Source organism: Hoplias malabaricus, chromosome 1 (genome assembly GCF_029633855.1).
Source record: "Hoplias malabaricus isolate fHopMal1 chromosome 1, fHopMal1.hap1, whole genome shotgun sequence".
Taxonomy (NCBI): domain Eukaryota; kingdom Metazoa; phylum Chordata; class Actinopteri; order Characiformes; family Erythrinidae; genus Hoplias; species Hoplias malabaricus.
The window spans coordinates 83668769-83687838 of NC_089800.1; the positions used below are offsets into that span (position 1 = coordinate 83668769).

The 19070-nt window shown below is 47.1% G+C and overlaps 1 protein-coding gene across 1 annotated transcript in view; it reads right to left on the minus strand.

The window, feature by feature from the left end:
- Positions 1 to 2690: 2690 nt before the first annotated feature.
- LOC136709759 (potassium/sodium hyperpolarization-activated cyclic nucleotide-gated channel 1-like) overlaps positions 2691 to 19070 on the minus strand; it is a 56289-nt gene continuing 39909 nt past the window's right edge. Inside the window, exon 12 of the mRNA XM_066685291.1 lies at positions 2691 to 2734. The gene's annotated coding sequence lies outside the window, so the exon portion shown is untranslated. The remainder of the gene's footprint in view (positions 2735 to 19070) is intronic.

The window sequence follows — 19070 nt, forward strand, 5'->3', positions numbered from 1 at the left end:
CACGCAGACACAGGGAGAACACACCACACTCCTCACAGACAGTAACCCGGAGGAAACCCACGCAGACACAGGGAGAACACCCCACACTCCTCACAGACAGTCACCCGGAGCAGGAATCGAACCCACAACCTCTAGGCCCCTGGAGCTGTGTGACTGCGACACTAATCTGCTGCACCACCGTGCCGCCCTAATAACAATTACATGTATGTTGAATCACATCTGATTACGTAATTAAGAAGAAGCTACTAATGTTCTCAAAGCAATGGAGCTCAGACCTCGACTTTTTCGAATGTGTTTGTGTGTTTGGGATTTATTTGATAGTGAGAAGCACAAAATGCAACCAGCATCTAACTGAACCTTGGAGGTGTGGAACTGTATTTTATAAAAGATAATAGATTAACACCTTTTGGTCCAATATAGAAACATTTTTGCTCATAACTTTTAACACTCACACTACTCTTAAACAAACTCAGTCCTTTATGGAACTACAAGTGGTTCTTCTAAGGCATCGCTCGAAGGACACTTTGTAGAACCTTTATTTTTAAGACTGTACGCTGGATACATTAAGCACAACACATTTTAATGACAATCACCTGTTGAATATTTGGTGCTATGTTCTGATAAATACACGCTGTCTACTGTCCCTTTTGTGAATAAAATGAAAGTGCCTTGTTTTTGACTGGAAATAAAATCACTGCATTTTGGAAAGCACAGTTTAGTGATCATAATATAGAAGTACATTATTTATATTTCTTTGTTCACTTCACGTTACAATCAGAGATGCAGTGGCTAGAAGCTTGCAGCAGGCCTTGTGTGTGTGTGTGTGTGTGTGTGTGTGTGAGTGTGTGTGCAGCAGGAGTGGATCCTCAGGCTCCAGGCCTGGTTTTGAGCTGGCCGTCGCTTACGACTCAATCCTGTTTATGCAGCTCTGAAATGCTCAAATCACACGCAATCACAGGATCTGTGTGGCATTCTTCTGGATCTCTTTAGAATAAGTGAGGAGTCCTGTTAAGCAGCCGGTGCCGGAGCTTCACCTTCACTTCACAATCAGCCGCTCTGCAAATACACAGCTTATTTTACACCTGAAAAACACCCAGGAAGCCTTTGTTCTTTAATGAATCTTTGACACAGCGTGTGAATCTGTGGATTTCAGGATTCATCACAATCACATTGTGGGCCGACTATAAAACCACTGGCCTGTTTGTGTATGGAACCATTTTAAAACACGTGGCCTTTAAACTTTACTCCTTTGGGTATTTTTCCTGTAGCAAAGTGACTGTGACTTTCTCTATGAACATTGTCCAACCCATCAGTGGGAGTAAACACACACATTCATTTGGGGATTAGGTGCTATGCTCAAGGGCATCAAACTAGCAACCTTCTGGTACCATCTCTAAACATTAGCTACGACTGCATGGTTATAGATACTGGACTGAAGCATAGATTACTGCACTTCATGCCCGGCCTAGGCTTGGACAAGAGGCTTTCAACAGCTGCAACAAACCAGGGAAGAGCACTAATGGTGAAAGAGAGAAATGACAATCAGGCTGAAAGAGGACCAGCGTTACAACGGTGATGCATCTCTTAAAAGAGCACTTCAGTGTGTACAGTTCATTTATTCCCTCAACGTTGAAGATGGAATTGTTTCCAGTTATTAATTTCCCTGTGAGTGTAATATTCAGTGACAGGCGTTTGTATTATAAGAAGTGTGTGTGTGTGTGTGTGTGTGTGTGCGCGCGCACGCATTGGGAGGGGTGCAGTCTGGTCCCCAGTGACATACAGGAGCACACTCCAATGTCCCTGAATTAATCTAGAGACACGCTGATCCATTTGAATAGGAACGAAGAACAATAGCACATTGGCTCATTTGCATTTATGTTTAATTTATAACAGTAAGCGCCTTGTGATACATCAGGGCCCAGCAGAAAGCAAAAATTTTTAGGATGTGAAGAGAGAGGAAATGGTGTGCACTTCTTCCTTCCAAGCGATGGGCTGTGGTGGGCTGCACGATAGCGCGCCTGCAAAAAAGTGAAGGGTCCACAAAGGAGATGCTAATGGACTGTATGAATATGGATGTCTTTGTGGTTCTTCACTAATGTGTCAGGGATGTGGTTGTGTTTGTGAAGCTGAGGGTCCATCGGGCGTCTGTGTGTGTGTGTGTGTGTTGGAGGGAGTAATACACCACCATGCATGTGCATGAGAGGGCCGTGGAGGCTCTCTGTTGGAGGGGAATCTGCAGGGATCTCCCCAGCAGCAGCAGCACACGCTCGGCCAGGCACAGAAAGTGGGTCAGCTCAAAAAAGCTCCGTATGCACTGAAGCCCTGTTCAGCAGCGCTGCACCAGTGTGAGTGAGTGAGTGTATAAAAAGGGGTATGTATCCACGGTTTGCAGCCTTTCGCAAAAGACATACAAGATATATTTTCCAAAATAACAAACCCATTTTTTAATGAATTAATACACAGAGGCCGCTCATCGTTTTCTTTCATTTCCGTTCAAAATCACCATTAATCACAGTTTTTCATTCTCAGGTGGAAATGAGATCAAAGAGGAATAAAAAGATAGAAAAGAGAGAAATTGGGCGGCACGGTGGTGCAGCAGGTTTGTGTCGCAGTCACACAGCTCCAGGGGCCTGGAGGTTCTGGGTTCGATTCCCGCTCCGGGTGACTGTCTGTGAGGAGTTGGTGTGTTCTCCCTGTGTCTGCGTGGGTTTCCTCCGGGTGCTCTGGTTTCCTCCTACAGTCCAAAAACACATGTTGGTAGGTGGATTGGCGACTCAAAAGTGTCTGTGTCTGTGTTGCCCTGTGAAGGACTGGCGCCCCCTCCAGGGTGTATTCCTGCCTTGCGCCCAATGATTCCATGGCCTAAGGTTTTGAGAAGTGGGCTTGGGACCAGAAGGTCAGGAAAAATGGCTTGGTAATAGAGGAATCTCCTCCTTCAACATCCACCTGCAATGCTGGATGTGGGTATCCTCACTGCCTTTAATCACTAGAGTCAAAATGCAGAGTCCAGATTTGGTTGTATTGCTGTGCAATGACTATTAAAGCATGTTTCACCTTTGATCACATTTTTTTTTAATATGAGAAGGAACCCCTTAAACAGAGAAGCTGCTGATGTTCTTAGAAACATTGACAGGCCACATCAGAATCCAGGTCTCAGCACTGAATGTGTTTGGGATTACTCTGATCTCGAGCTGAACTCAAAATATCCCTGCTGGATATTTTGAGAAACCTAAAGCAAGCATTTCAATGTGTGTGTGTGTGTGTGTGTGTGTGTGTGTGCGTGTGTGCGTATGCGTATGTGTGTGTGTGTGTGTGTGTGTATGTGTCCGTACAGACATTACAGACATCACATACAACAATCACTAACAGCAATGGACTAATAAAAAAAAATAAATAAAAAAAACTCTAAAACAAATATCAAAATCGTGTGTGTGTGTGTGTGTGCGCGCGTGTGTGCGTGTGTGTGTGTGTGTGCGTGTGCATGTGCGTGTGTGTGTGTGTGTGTGTAGATTTGTATTTATTTATTTTACTTATATTTAAGGGAAAAAAAAAGGTTTAAGGTAGTTTTCACATCCATAAAACTACCTTTGTTTACTGCATGTACACAGTACACACTTAGCACCATCACAAATCTGTGATAAAACCCATGCACAAGACAGAGCCACTAGAGGCTGTTTTCCCAGACCCAGATTACACCTGAGCCTGGTCTAAACAGGATTTGGAAGGGTGAAACACCATTGGCATTGCAATTTAGGCCAAGACTAGGTTCAACAGCTTAATCCATGTCCACGGACCTGGCCCTATTTTTCACAACTATAAACCCATTTCTATACATCCGTGTATTCTGTCGCACGACTCTGTGATAAACGTGTGTGGGGGTGTGTGTAGTATTTTCAGAAGCCCTCTTATGAGTCAGACTATACATACACACACATACACACACAAAAAGAAAAAAACGTGCGAGACAGAGCCTGTCATGAGTCCACCTTGCTGTGTGTAAGTGCATCCAATTGATCCAAAGCCTTTTAATTTCAGGCTTGGCTAAATAACAGCATTTGCATTGATCAGTGTGCAAGGACAAGCAAAAAAGAGAGTGCGAGGGCCCTCGGAGAGATGGAGGAGGCCAGCCGCCTGAGGGAGAGAAATAAAACCGGCCACGATCAAAATAATACACGCCATGGAATGAGAAACCATAGGACAATGCTTATGGAGTTCAGCTGTGAAATCAAGGACTAAGGGCGGGAGTGGGTACTTCAGCAAAAATGATATCGTCATGATACTCGAATACGTTTTCAACACAGGCGTGTCTTTGCAAGTCTGGGATTTGACTGAGGTTTTCATCAGGGATGATATTTATTGTTATTCATCATTGTTTCATATTGATTGATGATGCAATGGGGGCAGCATATTGGCACAGCAGGCCGTACTGCCGTCACACGGCTCCAGGGTTCTGGGATTGTGGGTTCAATCCCAACCTCGGGCCACTGTCTGTGAGGAGTTATAATGTAATAATGTGCAATTATTTTGTCATCGTACAATGTACAATGAAATGTCTTCCGCATTTAACCCACCTGTGGCAGTGCACAAACACGCACTCACTCACTCGTCCACTAGGGGCTGTGAACACACACCAGAGCAGGAGGCAGCCATCCCCGACACACGGGGAACGTTTGGGGGTTTGGTGCCTTGCTCAAGAGCACTTCAGCCGTGGATGTTCCATCAAACCATTAGGCCAAGGCTGCCCCAATGTGCGTTCTCCCTGTGCCTGCATTGGTCTCCTTTGGGTGCCTAAGTTTCCACCCACCATCCAAAAGCACACACTGGTTGTGTCTTGTAGGTGGATTGACGGTGTGAAGTTGCCCATTAAGGTGTGAGGGATTGTGTGAGAGTGTGATGAGCTGTTGCTGTGTTCAGGGCGTGTTCCAGTGATCCCTAACCGCAACCATAAACAGGATGAAGCGGTAACAGAGCATTAAAGAATGAGTGAAAACAATTAACTCTGTCATTACGTGATTTTCGGATGGTATCTTCAGTATTTATATATTTTGTCATATTTCCCACTTTGAAAGAAATGGTTCGCCACAAGATCAAATTTACAATTTCCGCTTTATGCTGAATATAGTCAGCACAGACATGCTTTTAAAGTTTGCTTTTTTTGGTGTTGCACGAATGGGACGCGACTAAGACCAGAAATATACTCATACACAGTCCTGCTGTACAAACTCAAGAACATGTGTCCTTATGTTACTGCGGTGGTTGAAACACTCAATACTCAAGGGGGTGATACAGAACAAATCTGTCTGCCTGTGAACAGGATGTTGTTCTGTTGGAATGATGGCAATGATGTATTATGTGTTTATACAAATTAACTCGTTTTGTGAGAGACCAGAAAAACTGCTTCCATTTGAAGGGAGAAGGGGCAGTCAGCATTCCTGGAAGAGCTTTTTGTATAAAGGCGAATAAATATGTATTTAGTTTGCTATTATCTACTTAAGGGCGGCACGGTGGCGCAGCAGGTAGTGTCGCAGTCACACAGCTCCACGGACCTGGAGGTTGTGGGTTTGAGTCCCGCTCCGGGTGACTGTCTGTGAGGAGTGTGGTGTGTTCTCCCTGTGTCTGCGTGGGTTTCCTCCGAGTGACTGTCTGTGAGGAGTTTGGTGTGTTCTCTCTGTGTCTGCGTGGGTTTCCTCCGGGTGAATGTCTGTGAGGAGTGTGGTGTGTTCTCTCTGTGTCTGCGTGGGTTTCCTCCGGGTGACTGTCTGTAAGGAGTTTGGTGTGTTCTCCCTGTGTCTGCGTGGGTTTCCTCCCACAGTCCAAAAACACACGTTGGTAGGTTGATTGGCGACTCAAAAGTGTGAGTGTATGTGTTGTCCTGTCAAGGACTGGCGCCCCCTCCAAGGTGTATTCCCGCCTTGCGCCCAATGATTCCAGGTAGGCTCTGGACCCACCGCAACCCTGAACTGGATAAGCGCTTACAGACAATGAATGAATTATCTGCTTATGGTTTGTTGTAACAGAAGTTCATGTTTCATGCATTTTGTAATCAACACTGAGTTACATGTTGAGCTACACATGGATATGTGGAAAGCACTTGCTGTTTCTGTGCTATGTTCTTGCTAAACTAATTCACTTTTGCATTTTGTGCAGGGTAATTTGATCTGTTCTGTCATGGCAGGTTTACCAGTCGCTCAAACAGCAATGACAATAAATAATATATATATTACTCAAGCAGGCACAAGGTACGACAAGCTTGGATACATTGTCCTTTGCTGTACTTGTATATTTGTGTTTAAGTAGATTCTAGCCTGATTAACTGGAAAATTTGAGTGACATGTTGAATCTCCCAGCTCTTTGTGGGGTGCACCTGGTCACTAGTGAAATAAAAAAAAAAATGATACCCAAATATTTCACTATACTGCATGTCCAATGAGACACTGTCCACATGTGGCTGAACACCATACAGCTCTTTGTTAGACATAGTGTGCTCTCTTTGGGTGCAGACTGCTCATTGCAGGGAGTAGTAAGCCATTTTTAATATTACCCTAGACTCAAAACTTGGTGGCTTTTGTAGTAGGCAGCTCCAGTGGATCCAGTGCAAAAAATGTGAATAAGCAATTCCTGGCCAGTCGGTTCCATTTGGAGTAAGAGGAGAACTGTGTAAATTTGATTTCTTAACTGAGCAGCAGGAGAAACATAACAGTGTGAAGCTTTTAAAAAGAAATGGATGAAAGTATATATATGTTTTTATTTGTACAGGTTTGAGAAACAGAGAGAGGTGGTGGGGGAGAAAAGAGAAAGGCTTGAGTCAGAAAACACTTACCTCCTCCCCGTGGCTCGGCTGTGTGTAGCGGAGTTTTCCTGATGGCTGTCATTGGCTGCGCTCTTCACACAGCCGCACTCTGCTGAAGTGTGTGAAGTGTCCCCCGAGGGGCACAACTCAAAGACTGCATTTACAAGATCCACAGCGCGCCCACTTTTAACTGTCTGCTCTGAATTTAACTAAATCCCTTTGATGTGAAAACTTAATGGTAAGAACTCGCCGCCAGTCATTGCTAATGTTAGCGGCCAGGCGAGCGCTAAGCTAAGCTCTCAGCATTACAAGCTGGAGGATTGTGTACAGCCACACGTCCACACCGTCTGCAGTTTATCTCTCCACTTAAAGATACAAGAAAGTCTTATCAATCATATATGAGTTCTGTACGGAGCGTTGTACGTAATTCTGTACGGAGAATACGAGAAATCATGGCTCTGTCTGTACTCTTTCAAGTATCGCGTTTGAGGAAAATACTTTTTTTCTTTCCACAAATCACTTAGAACAGACAGGCCAGCAATTACCACAGTGTAAATAAGTGGATGAGTGGATATGAGGAATAAGTGGAGGAATAATTAGTAATGCGACTGATTGACCACAGCCATTAAGGCACACTTCTGTTCATAATCTGTGCATGAATTAGAGAAAGCTCCATTTACATTTACATAGAATATAATGCCTTTTTCCTGAGGCCTGTAATTGGAATTAAGTATTCGACTTCCTTCTGTTTTACATTTAATCATTGAAACCCTATCCAGAGTTGCCTTATTGATAAAACTGAATAGAGCCGAACATTTCAAAGTAAAAGTATGGCGTTCTCTGTTTCTGTGACAGATTATTGAAAATTATGCCTGCCTGGCTTCCTCTAAAAGAATGGCTAATGGAACACTACACTCAGAGCCAAAATGTCATGTGTCAGGATTTTACAGAACTGTATAAAGGGAACATCACTCTTTCTTTCTTCCTTCCTTTCTTTCTTTCATACACATTCAATTCTTCCTGAGATTCCTTCTTTCTCTTCCTCCATGCTGTGTATTTGGATGTGTCTGAATTAAGATAATGAGGTCCCTGTTTATGCCGTTGTTCTTGAGATCAAAGCTATTTTTTTCTAATTTATGATCTGCTTAAGAGATATGTCTCTGGAAAGATACCTTCAAACTTCCGGAGCCTGGACTCACTTCAGTGAGGAAATCAAAAACAGAGGGAAATGTGCTAAATATTCACTTAATTAAGGCCTGATTATTTAATAAAGAAAAAAAAAAGGCGTGGTGTTATACTTGTGATTTATACGTGATATATATCATAAAGAGAAATTTAAAATATCTAAGATAAATTATAATTATATAAATAAATATAAATAGGCCGGCACAGTGGTGCAGCAGGTTAGTGTCGCAGTCACACAGCTCCAGGGACCTGGAGGTTGTGGGTTTGATTCCCGCTCCGGGTGACTGTCTGTGAGGAGTTTGGTGTGTTCTCTCTGTGTCTGCGTGGGTTTCCTCCGGGTGACTGTCTGTGAGGAGTTTGGTGTGTTCTCTCTGTGTCTGCGTGGGTTTCCTCCGGGTGTTCCGGTTTCCTCCCACAGTTCAAAAACACACATTGGTAGGTTGATTGGGGACTCAAAAGTGTCCGTAGGTGTGAGTGAATGTGTGTGTGTGTGTTGCCCTGTGAAGGACTGGCGCCCCCTCCAGGGTGTATTCCCGCCTTGCGCCCAATGATTCCAGGTAGGCTCTGGACCCACCATGACCCTGAAGTGGATAAGCGCTTACAGATAATGAATGGATGGTTGAAATAAATATAAATTACCATCCGATGCTGGCATGTACACTTCTCTCTTGATATAGAGATGCAGCCAGATTTTTTTTATGAAACTGCTGCAAAGCATTAGAGAAATGTATAACTATTTGTTAATTTTTAAGAGTACACCATGCTTCCTGTCTGTAATATTCACATACTCCTGCTTGTCTGGTGCCATTGTTCAAATCATTGTGTGCTATAATGGCATCAGATTGGGAAATATCTCTCAATGAAAGTCAAGTGTGCTCCTCATTATTCACCGAAGTGGCCTGATGGTAAGGACCTTTTGTTGCCATAATGGAACCAACAAGACACAGATATTGTAATTACACACAGAGACGAGTCGTCTGATAATATTGAGAGCCAAGTGGATAATTCCATGTGTGTGTGTGTGTGAGAGAGAGAGAGAGAGAGAGCGAGAGAGAGAGAGAGAGAGAGAGAGAGAGCGAGAGAGAGAGAGAGAGAGAGACAGAGAGTGTATTGGGTGGAGGTGGCGGTTCTGGTGTGAAACGTCCAGCAACCGTTGGCAGATTGCTAATTGGTCTTTGCACTCAGATGACTCATAAAGTCAGCTCAGTGGCTGAACAGAAACCCCTCACCTGTCTCAGGCTATTCTCACACTTGGTATCAACATCTGTCTCGAGTGATCTGACCACAAGTGGACAGCAGGTTCTATAGCTGTTTACACATGGCTCTTCCATATGGCGCAGATCTTTCTCTGGTGACTTGTTATGATTGGTGTTTGTGACTGGAGGAAACGGTGCTCATTTAGTGTCAGTCTCTCTGCATTTGGTGTGCAGTTATGGGTGTGAATACACCAGCTATTCCCAAAATTTAGATCCCACTAAAGAAATGTAAAGTACCTACTCTTCTCACTTGTTTTCCAGTCGGTTTTCCACTGTAACATTCCCCGCCCCTCCCCACGGGTCTTGGAAACCTCCCAGAACAATAGCAGCGGTAACATTAATCTTTGTTTACTCATGTTTTAGTTGTTTTTTGGGACTGAACCCTGAACACAACCGCGCATTTGTTCAGATAGATCAGTGGAGATACTTCCTTTGTTGCTGCATCGTTCAGCTCTTGCTGGAGTTTTTCATTGGCCACCATTTTAGGAGCATTTGCACCTCTTCAAAAGACCACAGAGATGTTTTACAAGCTGACATTTTCGCTTGGATAAAAACAAATGTGCTCTGTACTGAAGCTTGGAGGTTTTACAGATGGCTAGTTTGTGTTGGATGTCTCTCTAACCAATCAATGTCTGCAAGGTTTACACGTCACAGTTCAGTCCATACTCGACTCACTTGGAACCACAAGAGAGCAGGGACTGAAAAAGTACCCCGTTCCACGTACCAGGTTCCAAATTTGCCTAATGTAAATGACAACAACAAAAAAGAGTCGAGTAGAGCTGAATCAACAATAAGTGGGACCATGCAGTGGAAAAGCTCCATTGGAAGTTGGTTGAGTTTCCCAATTACAAAAGATGTCCGCACTCTGTGTTCTAGGGATTACTTTTTAATTACAGTCTCTTTGAAGCCGAACACTCTCGCCGATTCCTTTGGGAACTCCTTGTGGTGTGTTTTGTATGAAATGCATGTGAGTGAGTGACTGAGTGACTAAGTGTGTGAGTTACAAACAAGTTCCATGAGTGAATATAGTCAATAATGACCAGTTTGAAGTTGCACAATAATAACATGCTCTCCATGGCTGTTTTGGATGGAAACTGACTGGCCCATGAATGGTACACAGTGCTATGCAGTATATAAAGGTCCAGTGTCCCTTTCCAAATCCCATCTGCTGGGGTCTGTGTGATTGAACTATCCTTGAGTTGTATGTTTTTCCAAACTGTGTAAAACTATGAAAGAATGCGCTTATACTCAGGGCATGCACTAAGAATAAGATATTAATGCTCTTGACCTTGTCACTGTCTATTAGACTGACACAATGTCCACTATACTTCAATATAACTGGGTCCTGTTTTTCATTTCTTGATCTGTTGTTCTCTTAACTTCAGCACAACCTCGCCGAACTCCATCTTGAAGGCCTCAGTGTGGGAATACACTGCTGTTTATTGTGCCACAAAGCTCTGAAGACTCTTTTGAACACCTCTCCATTTGGCCCTGACCACTGTGCTCCTGACCTCCAGAAGATGATGATTCATGGGAAGTGCCTGAAGCCTCCTACACCCAGCAGCAGCTCCTGCAGCACCCTGCTCTCCCACACTCCCTGAACACTTCTCCGGGATCTGTGGGCTCTGCCTGGATAGCAGCAAAAGCACATATTCTGCTGATCTGAGAGTTAGTCAGCATTCCGGCACCCAGAAACTCTCTCACTGGCAAGATAGTGGTTTTATGGACATCCTACATGCAGATGAGCAACTGTAAGTCTATAAAAGCCAGAGTCTGTTTAATAACACAACAGAACCGGGCAAGATGTGTTCCCTCTAAGTGAGTCTAGATGTCCAATGAAGGGGTAGCAGGACTTTAGCAGTGACTGTGTTAACATGTCATGGAAACACATGCTAGTCTTCACCCTCCCAGTTTGGTAGCATTGTGCATGTGGCTGGGCTTGGCATTGACTACAACTGGAGAGAAAATTGGTAAATTAAACTAGTTTGTGGTTGTCAGAGGCATGGCTTTGCTGTATATGAGACTTGTAGTCACTGTGGTTATCTTAGAAATATCTGCATTCATTTACTTGAACCGTATTACATAATCCTTGCATGTAAAATAATGGCATCTGTTATCACAGTTCTTGGTAAAAGTACAGTACAATGGCATTTTTTAAGCTGGAGTGTATATGCGAGATGTTGAAAATATCTGTCACGCCTTCGTCCTGTCAGTCTGTTGTCCCCGCCATGTGCTTTATTTGCACATGGCTCTGTTTTGTTTATGTCCTTGTCTCCGCCCTCGTCCCGCCTCTGTTCCGCCTCCTCGTCCGTGTCATCTGTTAACCCGTCCTCCTCGTTATCTGTCTCAGGTGCGTCTCGTCAGTGTCTTGTATTTAAGTCCCTTTCCTGCACTTCCTGTTTGTTGGTCATTGTTCTATTGTTCTCTGTATCGTGTTTAGTCAGTTGTGTTATCCAGTCTGTCCGTATCTCTAGTTTGTCTTCCAGTCTGTCCGTATCTCTAGTTTGTCTTTACTCCTCTTCTGTTCGTTTGGTTCCTTTATCCATGCCTCTGTTAGCTATCTGTTAGTCATCTTGTTATGTTAAGCTCTCTGTTTGTTGTTCTTTTGTAAATTAAACGTTATCTGTGCTTTAGCGAATGCGTCCGCTCCATCAGTCCGTCCTTCGTTCCTGACAGAATGACCAACCATTACACGGACGCAGCTAGCACAGAAAATTCGTTTAACAGGGCTGTGGAATGGAGTAGCCGGCTCCGACAGATACATGCCACAGTGGCTCAGCGCCTTCGGGAGGAGTCGATTCACGAGTCGAGTGATTGCTCCAGTGCGAGTCGTAGGAGTCGGCGAAAGAAGCGGGCCGGAGTCTCCCCCTCGCTGGAGGATTACCCCCTCAGGTCCGGGGAAATTTTTGGGGGGGCGTTAAGGGTAGGGGCTGTTAGCCTCACCTCCGTAGCTCTGAGGTCAGAGGCTAACAGGGGCGCACCTCGAGGGGATCTAATGGGTGCGCCTGTGAAACCCCCTAAACCCTTTACAGCTCCAGCGCGAGCCCGGCGAGCAGCACAAACCCCTGTCCTCGAGAGCGCGGCACGCGCCTCTCCTGTCCTCGAGAGCGCGGCGCGCGGCTCTCCTGTCTTCGTGAGCGCGACGCGCGCCTCTCCTGCCTCCTTGGACGTCGTCGCAGGTCCCCCTGCCTCCTTGGACGTCGTCGCAGGTTCCCCTGCCTCCGTGGACGACGTCGCAGGTTCCCCTGCCTCCGTGGACGACGTCGCAGGGCTTCCTGTCCCGGTGATGGCGGCACCCGCCGCTCCTGTCCCGTTGATGGCGGCACCCGCCGCTCCTGTCCCGTTGATGGCGGCACCCGCCGCTCCAGTGTCCGTGATGGCGGCACCCGCCGCTCCAGTGTCCGTGATGGCGGCACCCGCCGCTCCAGTGTCCGTGATGGCGGCACCCGCCGCTCCAGTGTCCGTGATGGCGGCACCCGCCGCTCCAGTCCCCGTGATGGCGGCACCCGCCGCTCCAGTGTCCGTGATGGCGGCGCCCGCCGCTCCAGTCCCCGTGATGGCGGCGCCCGCCGCTCCAGTCCCCGTGATGGCGGCGCCCGCCGCTCCAGTCCCCGTGATGGCGGCGCCCGCCGCTCCAGTCCCCGTGATGGCGGCGCCCGCCGCTCCAGTCCCCGTGATGGCGGCGCCCGCCGCTCCAGTCCCCGTGATGGCGGCGCCGGCCTCTCCTGTCCCCGTGACTGTGGCTACGGCCTCTCCTGTCCCCGTGACTGTGGCTACGGCCTCTCCTGTCCCCGTGACTGTGGCTACGGCCTCTCCTGTCCCCGTGACTGTGGCTACGGCCTCCCCTGTCCATGTCCGTAGGTCGGCCCGAAGGACTTCAGGGCCGATCCCCAGAACTGTGCCCAGGCTGGTTCCTCAGACTGCCACACAGACATTAGCCAGTCCTGGGCACCCCCCTGTTATGTTGGTTCCCTTGTCTGTCCCTGTCTTGGTTCCTGTCTCTGTCCTTATCCCTGTGCCCATGTCAGCCTTTGTCTCTGTCCCGGTCCCGGTCACTGTGTTTGTGTCAGTCCCTGTAAATGTTTTTGTACCTGTTCCCCTGCCAAGTCCAGTCCAGTCCCCTGTCAGCCCTGTTCAGTCTACGTTTCAACCCTCTGTCCTGCCTCATGTCCAGTCCCCTGTCAGCCCTGTTCAGTCTCTGTTTCAAACCCCTGTCTTGTCTCATGTTCAGTCCCCTGTTAGTCATGTCCAGTCTCCGTATCTGTCCAATGTCCAGTCACCCGTCTTGTCTCCAGTCCAGTCTCTGTTTCAATCCCCTGTCCAGTCTCAAGTCTCGTCTCCTGTCCAGTCCCCGTTCCAACCCTCTGTCCTGTCTCATGTCCAGTCCCCGTTTCAATCCCCTGTCTCGTCACCAGTCTCTGCTCCCGTCCATTCCCAGCACCCAGTCCTGTCATCAGTCCCGTCTCCATTCCAGTCCCCTGTTCTGTCACCTGTCCATGTCCAGTCTTCTGTCCCCAAACGTGTCCAGTCTCCGTATCCGTCCCACATTCAGTCCCCTGTCTTGTCTCCAGTCCAGTCTCCTGTCAATTCCCATGTGTCCACTCCTGTCCTGTCCAGTCCGTTCTCGTCTCTTGTTGCCCCCCTTTGTCAGTCTCCTGTCATGTCCCATGTCCCGTCTCGTATATTCGGTTCTGTTGTGTCCCCAGCTCTAGTGTCTGTTCCCGTATTGTCCTGAGTCCTGTCACTCGTTGGTTTGTTGTCCTGTCTTGTTTTCCGTGCCCTCTCCTGTGCCAGCTCCTGGGGGGTTTAGGAGTACGCGCCCGGGAGTTGCGCGTTCTTGGGGGGGGCATCTGTCACGCCTTCGTCCTGTCAGTCTGTTGTCCCCGCCATGTGCTTTATTTGCACATGGCTCTGTTTTGTTTATGTCCTTGTCTCCGCCCTCGTCCCGCCTCTGTTCCGCCTCCTCGTCCGTGTCATCTGTTAACCCGTCCTCCTCGTTATCTGTCTCAGGTGCGTCTCGTCAGTGTCTTGTATTTAAGTCCCTTTCCTGCACTTCCTGTTTGTTGGTCATTGTTCTATTGTTCTCTGTATCGTGTTTAGTCAGTTGTGTTATCCAGTCTGTCCGTATCTCTAGTTTGTCTTCCAGTCTGTCCGTATCTCTAGTTTGTCTTTACTCCTCTTCTGTTCGTTTGGTTCCTTTATCCATGCCTCTGTTAGCTATCTGTTAGTCATCTTGTTATGTTAAGCTCTCTGTTTGTTGTTCTTTTGTAAATTAAACGTTATCTGTGCTTTAGCGAATGCGTCCGCTCCATCAGTCCGTCCTTCGTTCCTGACAATATCCAATTGAAAAACCCACCCCCAACCTTCCTTCAAAGCCACCCCCCAAAACTGCCTGGCTACAGCTGGAGGAGTCCACTAGTGAGAGAGCTTATATCATTGCTTAGCAGTGCAAGCTGTTGTAGGTATCAGTGTTCAAATATAGCTTGTGTAACTATATTCCACACATGCAGACCACAGAGTATGCGCATGTTGGCAGGTCTACAGCCAGGTAGGACATCCAGTCATTCCTGAACTGCTGAATGAAATGACTAAACTAGTCGCAGTCACACAGCTCCAGGGACCTGGAGGTTGTGGGTTCGATTCCCGCTCCGGGTGACTGTCTGTGAGGAGTGTGGTGTGTTCTCCCCGTGTCTGCGTGGGTTTCCTCCGGGTGACTGTCTGTGAGGAGTGTGGTGTGTTCTCCCTGTGTCTGCGTGGGTTTCCTCCGGGTGCTCCAGTTTCCTCCACAGTCCAAAAACACACGTTGGTAGGTGGATTGGCGACTCGAAAGTGTCCGTAGGTGTGAGTGTGTGAGTGAATGTGTGTGTGTTGCCCTGTGAAGGACTGGCGCCCCCTCCAGGGTGTATTCCCGCCTTGCGCCCAATGATTCCAGGTAGGCTCTGGACCCACCGCGACCCTGAATTGGATAAGTGGTTACAGATAATGAATGAATGAATGACTAAACTAGTTTCTACCCATCATCCTGCTGCCATAGACAACCCAGACCCACTCATATGATATAGTCACATTAATGGAAGACTGCATTCAGTGATGAAGGCCAGGCGAGTTTTATTACATCTACTAAGCTTTTCCATTTACGTTTTCAACTTTGACCAACTCAAACAAGAATATTGAGTTCGTTAGATTTTCTGTATTTATTATGAGTGCATTTGACATATTGGCTGCAATATATGAAGTGTATTCCCTACTTCAGCTTCAAATTGCCGTAGAATAAGTGTAACGACAACTCATGACAGAATACGAGACCTTGATATACCAACAGCATGGTTATATCAATGTTGTGCTGCAGGAAAGTGTCAGCAAAAATTCTACAGCACATTATTAAAGTGTCATTCATTAATCTAAAGCGCCACAGAGATTAGGGCATGCAACACAACCACGATCCACACTCCTTCTGAATAAATGAAAAATGGAGGGGCTCAAATAGAGAAAAAAAATACAAAATCACATTGTAGTGTTGGTGTGCATTCCACTGACATTCTGTGGTTTTATCTGAAGCGAATTGTACAAGCAAGACATCCCAAAAATGTGCATGAACTGAAAGAGTCTTGCATAGAAGAACTGTCTGAAATGTCTCCTAACAGCTCTGTGGAATTACAGCAGCTACAGGAAGAATCTAGTTAAGTTAACTGACACTAAATTAGGTTCTGTTTTTTATTTATTTATTTCTAAAGCATCCGTCAGTTCCACTATTTAACTAGGTCTTTGGTATTTGAACATGATTGCGACTATTTGATTGCATTTAGCCGTGACAGCATTAGTCAGGTCGGGTACTGATGGTACTTGATTACTTCTGGATCAAATGTACCACTTCAACCAGTCTCAAAAGCAGCTCCATCACTCCAGAGAAAAAAAAAGGTCCTGGGGCTTTACATCCATCTTGCCATCAATTTTTTTTCATCTTTTCTATGGACTTACTGGACTATGGACTCGCCGACCTTGTGAACACCTGTATCAGCAACGATAGCACCTTAAAGTTATTAAGTAGCGTATGTAATTGTTCAGGGGTGGCACGGTGGTGCAGCAGGTACTGTCGCTGGGTTCAATTCCCACTCCGGGTGACTGTCTGTGAGGAGTGTGGTGTGTTCTCCCTGTGTCTGCGTGGGTTTCCTCCAGGTGACTGTCTGTGAGGAGTGTGGTGTGTTCTCCCTGTGTCTGTGTGGGTTTCCTCCGGGTGACTGTCTGTGAGGAGTGTGGTGTGTTCTCTCTGTGTCTGCGTGGGTTTCCTCCGGGTGACTGTCTGTGAGGAGTGTGGTGTGTTCTCCCTGTGTCTGCGTGGGTTTCCTCCGGGTGACTGTCTGTGAGGAGTGTGGTATGTTCTCCCTGTGTCTGCGTGGGTTTCCTCCGGGTGACTGTCTGTGAGGAGTGTGGTGTGTTCTCCTTATGTCTGCGTGGGTTTCCTCCGGGTGACTGTCTGTGAGGAGTGTGGTGTGTTCTCCCTGTGTCTGCGTGGGTTTCCTCCGGATGCTCCGGTTTCCTCCCACAGTCCAAAAACACACATTGGTAGGTGGATTGGCGACTGAAAAAGTGTCCGTAGGTGTGTGTGAATGTGTGTGTTGCCCTGTGAAGGACTGGCGCCCCCTCCAGGGTGTATGCCCGCCTTGTGTCCAATGATTCCAGGTAGGCTCTGGACCCACTGCGTCCCTGAACTGGATAAGGGTTACAGATAATGAATGAATGAATGTAATTGTTCATATTTCATAATAGTTTATTTCTATTGATGTGACAGAGTATTTTTTTCTACAGTGAATGTGATTGCCATTTCAAGCTTCTTATATCATATATATCTCAGGATTATTATGAATCCTATTTACTTTCAGATCATAATTCAGGCAGGTTTTATGTTTTTTTAAGGTGTAGGAGAAAGTGGTTATTACAAAGTCCTTTCATTTTCCAATGGAACAAAAGCAAGGCATCGTCTTGTTTTCCTGTGCCTATTCTGTCAACACGTCTAATAAAAAATCTCACTTATCTGTAAAAAGGAGCTCTAATGCATTCTTCCCACAGAGTATTAGACAGAAATGGTGCGTGGTTTTTGAGTATTGTAATGTCAAGGTTTCATAGCTTTCAGATTTTGAGATTTAATTGCTGTAGAGTATGTACCAGACACAAGAGCAGATAATCTCTCTGTAGAAAAGATGGTGTACGGGTATTTTTTCTTTACTGCTACGATGTATATGGCGCCTCAGTACAGCACTAGTCTAAAGGTTCATTTGTGTACCTTAAAGGAATCATTTTACCGCCACAAACAATAGCTATGAAAGTTATTATTTATTATGTTTGTATAAGGGACGGCATGGTGGCGCAGTCACACAGCTCCAGGGGCCTGGAGGTTGTGGGTACGATTCCCGCTCTGGGTGACTGTCTGTGAGGAGTGTGGTGTGTTCTCCCTGTGTCTGCGTGGGTTTCCTCCGGGTGACTGTCTTTGAGGATTGTAGCGTGTTCTCTCTGTGTCTGCGTGGGTTTCCTCCGGGTGACTGTCTTTGAGGATTGTAGCGTGTTCTCTCTGTGTCTGCGTGGGTTTCCTCCGGGTGACTGTCTGTGAGGATTGTAGCGTGTTCTCTCTGTGTCTGCGTGGGTTTACTCCAGGTGACTGTGTGTGAGGAGTTGGCGTGTTCTCCCTGTGTCTGCGTGGGTTTCCTCCGGGTGACTGTCTGTGAGGATTGTAGCGTGTTCTCTCTGTGTCTGCGTGGGTTTCCTCCGGGTGACTGTCTGTGAGGAGTTGATGTGTTCTCCCTGTGTCTGCGTGGGTTTCCTCCGGGTGACTGTCTGTGAGGAGCGTGGTGCGTTCTCCCTGGGTCTGCGTGGGTTTCCTCCGGGTGACTGTCTGTGAGGAGTGTGGTGTGTTCTCCCTGTGTCTGCGTGGGTTTCCTCCAGATGACTGTCTGTGAGGAGTGTGGTGTGTTCTCCCTGTGTCTGCGTGGGTTTCCTCCGGGTGACTGTCTGTGAGGATTGTAGCGTGTTCTCTCTGTGTCTGCGTGGGTTTCCTCCGGGTGACTGACTGTGAGGATTGTTGCGTGTTTTCTCTATGTCTGCATGGGTTTACTCCAGGTGACTGTGTGTGAGGAGTTGGCGTGTTCTCCCTGTGTCTGCGTGGGTTTCCTCCGGGTGACTGTCTGTGAGGATTGTAGTGTGTTCTCTCTGTGTCTGCGTGGGTTTACTCCAGGTGACTGTGTGTGAGGAGTTGGTGTGTTCTCCCTGTGTCTGCGTGGGTTTCCTCCGGGTGACTGTCTGTGAGGAGCGTGGTGTGTTCTCCCTGTGTCTGCGTGGGTTTCCTCCGGGTGACTGTCTTTGAGGATTGTAGCGTGTTCTCTCTGTGTCTGCGTGGGTTTCCTCCGGGTGACTGTCTGTGAGGATTGTAGCGTGTTCTCTCTGTGTCTGCGTGGGTTTACTCCAGGTGACTGTGTGTGAGGAGTTGGCGTGTTCTCCCTGTGTCTGCGTGGGTTTCCTCCGGGTGACTGTCTGTGAGGATTGTAGCGTGTTCTCTCTGTGTCTGCGTGGGTTTCCTCCGGGTGACTGTCTGTGAGGAGTTGATGTGTTCTCCCTGTGTCTGCGTGGGTTTCCTCCGGGTGACTGTCTGTGAGGAGCGTGGTGCGTTCTCCCTGGGTCTGCGTGGGTTTCCTCCGGGTGACTGTCTGTGAGGAGTGTGGTGTGTTCTCCCTGTGTCTGCGTGGGTTTCCTCCAGATGACTGTCTGTGAGGAGTGTGGTGTGTTCTCCCTGTGTCCGCGTGGGTTTCCTCCGGGTGACTGTCTGTGAGGATTGTAGCGTGTTCTCTCTG